Genomic DNA, 5,136 nt, shown 5'->3' with positions numbered 1-5,136 from the left:
CACAAGGAGTTAAAGAAGTACAGTATTCAAGTAATTAGATCAGCGGCGTAGCGAGGTCGGTGTCACCCAGTGCGGCACTTAATGGTATCACCCCCCAGAGGCGTTGCGACCCTTCCCAGGGACAAGTTTTTCAAGTTTTCGATCGGCACCCCCCCCTCAAACTTTCGATTTTCACCCCCCCCCCCCCTCAAGTTTCTGATTTGCACCCCCCCCCCCTCAAGTTTTCGATTTGCACCCCCCCCCCCCTCTATATATTTTGCTATTTTTTGCCTTGGTGTCACCCCCCTAAATGGTGTCACCCAGGGCGGTCCGCACCCCCCGCCCCCCCTCGCTACGCCTCTGAATTAGATACTCCTAGCATATCTAGTGTGGTATCTCTGGTAGAACTGCCTAGTGAAGCTCGTGCATTGATAGTCAACATCACAACAGATCAAATCCTAGTAATTGTAATCATTTTTTATAGAACTAAAGGTAAACAACTGAATAATATTTATATATTATACATGTTCAATTAATCAATCAATCATCCCTTGACATTTATATGGGTCACTGGGTAACCACAGGTGTTTTTCTCATAAAATCTGTCTCAGCTCTTTGCTGCTCTGAGTAGTTCTGAAACAGGCAGCCCAACCCAATCTTTGATGTCGTCCATACAATGATGGTTTTACTTTCCCCTCCTTGTTTCTCCAATATTGTTTTATATAGGCTGATGGCTAGAGTGACACCCCCATACCAGCACAACTTTCTTGTTTTGACTCCACTCTGTAGACTCTCAAAGGAACTAATGACACTAGTGATCTTATTATACAATGTTGCTTGTCTTAATATTTTTTGCCCAGCCGCATTTGAAATGAAATACCAAGTATTTTAATATAATTTTCTACATAATATCTCAAACTTATACAAGCAATAATCTGGTTTAACTCAAATGGGTGTGAACATTTTATGTGAATATTTAAAAAAAAATTGAGCTAAAATACTTCTTAACCCAGCTTCCTATAAATTTAGACTTATTTTTGTTAATATGACATTAACATATGAGTCAGCATTTACCTTACATTAAATAACAAATTTTTATTTCTATAGTTAAAAAAAAATATATATTTAGCATTATCTTTCAAACTTAAAAAGTAAATAATGAAAGTAGTTCATCACTCTTTCCTTTGTGTCATTTATCTGTATCTTCACATTTCTAACGTTTAAAAGTATTTTAAAGTTAAATATTTTATTTGTAGGCAACATAGCCAACAATAATCTATACCCTTCACCTAATCAAAAGAAAATTGTCTTTACAGAATTTTTTTATATTAAGGGACATAACTACGCTTACATCTTTTAGTTACAACAAATACTGACTATTCTCCCTTACATTAACACTTTGTTTTGAACGAAAATTTTGTTTGCAAGATATTTAAATCGCTGCTTGCGGAAGTAATTTACACTTAATTATAGTTCCCCGTAAATAGTTTGATATTATTTACGGTAAGATATGCTAATGTATGCAGCCTATTTAACCAATTTTACACAATGTAGCCTACGGCTACATGTCTACTTCAGTCATATTGTGTTTGTTCGTTAAGTTTGTGTCTGATTGCTACAATTACCAATACCAATTTTCTAAAATGTGTTATTTCTAAATATCGCATATTAAAACTAGTATCAAACAATAAAAAATCTATTAATTACTAGATCTAGATCTAGTCCTGTTATTAGATCCAATCTAGATTCTATGACGTTCAGCAAGATTTAGATCTCGTCTACTAGATCTAGATCTAGATCTAGATCTAGTCTGCTTTATACTTTTATAGGCCTATTTTTAAAAAAAAATATTTTTATTAAATAAAATTGCCTATATAAAATTGCCTATATTTTAAAAATAGTATTTATGAGAGATGCCTAGATCTAATTTAAATAGGATGGCAAGCAACCTCAATAAAATATTATTACGAATTTCTGAAAATTTAACAAAGGCGCTTGATTTTAAAAAATTCTGTGTCATTATTTAAATACGTGAAAACAATTTTAAGCATCAAAAGTAGACTTCTGGGCTGAAAATAAAATAGACTAACTAGATCTAGAATCTAGATTTTTTTATTCGTTTGGCCAACTACACAATAATGGACTGAAACTAAAATAAACAATCGAGATTTTAGATTTTAGATGTAGTTATTCGTTTGGCCACCACACATTTATGGGCTGACACTAAAATAAACAATCGAGATTTTAGATTTTAGTTATTCGTTTGGCCAACTACCCAATAATTGATTGAAAATAAAATAGACAATCTAGATTTTGTATTTATTTGGCCAATGACACACAATAATGACCTGCGTACAAGGGCTCGTAGTCAACTCAGAGAAATCGATATCTCTGCCGACAATAACAATCGCGGAAAGATAATTCATTCCATCATAATATCTATTTCAGGTTTAAAATGGTTTTGTGATCGGTCAGCTGTTAAATTTATAATGAAACACACCGATAAAATTACTAATTAAGCTGATTATTCTAAATGTAGGTCACAGTGTTGTTCCATCTACAGTTGGAAAGACTAGCTAATTGTTACGAAGTTAAGCAGGTGCTGTGATGGCCGAGTGGTTAAGGCGTTGGACTTGAAATCCAATGGGATCTTCCCGCGCAGGTTCGAACCCTGCTCGCAGCGAAATTTTTTTCTCCCTATTTATTTGTGGATCTTAACCTCAAATGGATTTATGCGTAAATATTTCTTTCTTGACTTTTTACAGGTGTTTTTATAATAATAATAAAAGAATTCTGCCAAGATAACAGTATGTTTGTCTACTTTATTTAGAAAAGTTCGTTCGTCAAGGCTTTTCAATTACGATTTCCGGCGTATATATGTTACATTACAATACTTTTTCATTGTATTTTTATTTTTTGTTTCCTTTTATCAGGTTTTAAATATTTATTAACCTTGTTAACATTATTTTAGCATTATTTTGTGAATTGTTTTAAAGCTTATTTGCTTAAAAATCTGGGTCTATTGTATTACACTTGATCGCACTCAATTCATTGAGCGCTTGCATTGAATATCTTGATATTAAACATTTCTTTACGTAAAAAAATCTCTACTCTTGAGGCTTATGTACTGTGTATAATCCCCGCTAAGAGGATTTGCTGTTAATCCGGCTTGCGGCTTATGTATCGTTGGATCACAATGCATTGTATTCATTCATCGTTTAATCATAATCGATACATTGATCGATTTGTTTTGCTAGTTGTGTTTATATATGTGGAAATCTCTTTGTCTGTCTGCATGTCTGTATGTATCTTTAGTTGTCTGCTGTCAAAGTTGTTAGTCTCTATATGCGCTCTATATTTGTTAGTGTCTATATGCACTCTATATTTGTTGGTGTCTGTATAAACTCTATATTTGACAGTGTCTATATAAACTCTATATTTGTCAGTGTCTATATAAACTACTCTATATTTGTCAGTGTCTATATCTCTTCATATACCGAGGTCACACAAACATGTGAACTCTACTTCACTTGCCCAATGGACAGAAGAAGGTCTACAGCTCCCCCCCCCCCACCCACCCACCCACGAACGAAATGGAATTTATAATAAAGAAAATATATACTTTTAACAATGTCCGCCCCCCCCCTCCCCATGAAAATGTTAGTCTGTCTCTGTCTCCCCTCTCGAAAATTTCAAGTGCTACCCCCTCCCCCCCCCCCCGCCCACCCCGGATAATGAAGTCTGGAAATACACTGCCAGTGCAGCGTCAGGTTCGAGAAGGGAACTTGTGTCAGTCTGTTCTCTATATTTGTCAGTGTCCCTCTGTTCTCTATTGCGTTCTTAACTTGGCGAGTGTTAAACTTAAACAAAGCAAACCAACAAAGTGCTTTTAAACTTTGTGCTTTCGTATTCAACTATCTTCAATCTTAACATACCCCCCCCCCCACCATTTCCACTCCCCATTCCCCCCTCTCCTTAACCTTCGTCTTGTGTTACATAGCCAACACAAAGTCCCACTCTAAACACAAACTAACCCTAACCACTCAAACCTCTGTTTTCAACCCTCATTGGCCCACTGCTCCCGTGTGAGCGGCTAATTAATTAATCACCTCACCCAGCGGGTCCATACCTCGTGACCAGATGCCTCCCGCGATACGTAGACGCACCCCATACATAGATAAGCCATAGATAAGCCCCCGGGATAAGCTCAATTGTATCCTATGTTTTGTCAGCTCATTACTTAAACACCACAGGTTTTTCGATTTGCGACACGTACATGATTCCGCTTTAAACGATCGTTTGTCTATTCAACCGTATCACTGCTTATTAGTAATTCGTTTCTCTTTTGTCTGTAAAAAAAAATGAATTTAAAAAAAAAAATTATTTGAAGAGCAAAGTTCTCAACCAATCCAATGCGCGGGTCGGTGTCACGTGCTTCGAGCGTCACTCCCTGTCACTTGTTTGGAGAGTTTTCTCGGCGAGCGATTGGCATCACAGGCAATAGGTGCCTTGACCTCATTTGCATAGGGCGCGTAGTCAAGTAGACCAGAGGCTGGTGTGTAGGATCAATGGCGTCGTTGAGTTCTTTAAAAAAATTGTTCTCGGGGAAAATCAAATGGACTAATTATTGAGGAATAATTGTTTGAATTTATGACAGGGGGATGACACCACACCCCCCTTTCCCTTACCACACACAAACTCTCTCACACACACAAATACATGCATACACACCCAGTGTTTCTTCCAGACTTTTTTCTCCGGGGGGGCACTTGAAATCTTCGGGGGGGGGGGGGGGCGGTAAACTTTCTTCGGGGGGGCGGACACTGTTAAAAGTATATATTTTCTATATAAATTATATAAATTTCATTTCGTTCGGGGGGGGGGGGGGCGGTAAAAAATTTTCGGGGGGGCTTCGCCCCCCCCCCCCCCCCCGAAGAGATGCCTGGAAGAAACTCTGTACACACCAAGACACAAACACACCGACTCACCGACCGCCCCACGCACACACAATCACACTAACACAAAAATACCTACAAATATAACCATATACCACCTTCTATAACCATGCACCACCTTCTATAACCATATGCCACCTTATATAACCATACACCACCTTCTATAACCATGTACCACCTTCTATAACCATGTAGCACCCTT

The 5,136-nt window shown here is 37.4% G+C and overlaps 1 non-coding gene across 1 annotated transcript; it reads left to right on the top strand.

Moving 5' to 3' along the window:
* The first annotated feature begins 2,580 nt into the window (after nt 1-2,580).
* Nucleotides 2,581-2,662, top strand: Trnas-uga (transfer RNA serine (anticodon UGA)). Its single transcript has one exon. It is a non-coding gene; the product is annotated as a tRNA-Ser (tRNA).
* Nucleotides 2,663-5,136: the final 2,474 nt, after the last annotated feature.

This window comes from Physella acuta, unplaced genomic scaffold (assembly GCF_028476545.2).
Source record: "Physella acuta isolate Inbredline_101_S28 unplaced genomic scaffold, ASM2847654v3 ptg002355l, whole genome shotgun sequence".
Classification (NCBI taxonomy): domain Eukaryota; kingdom Metazoa; phylum Mollusca; class Gastropoda; family Physidae; genus Physella; species Physella acuta.
This window is presented reverse-complemented; position numbering and strand designations above follow the sequence as displayed.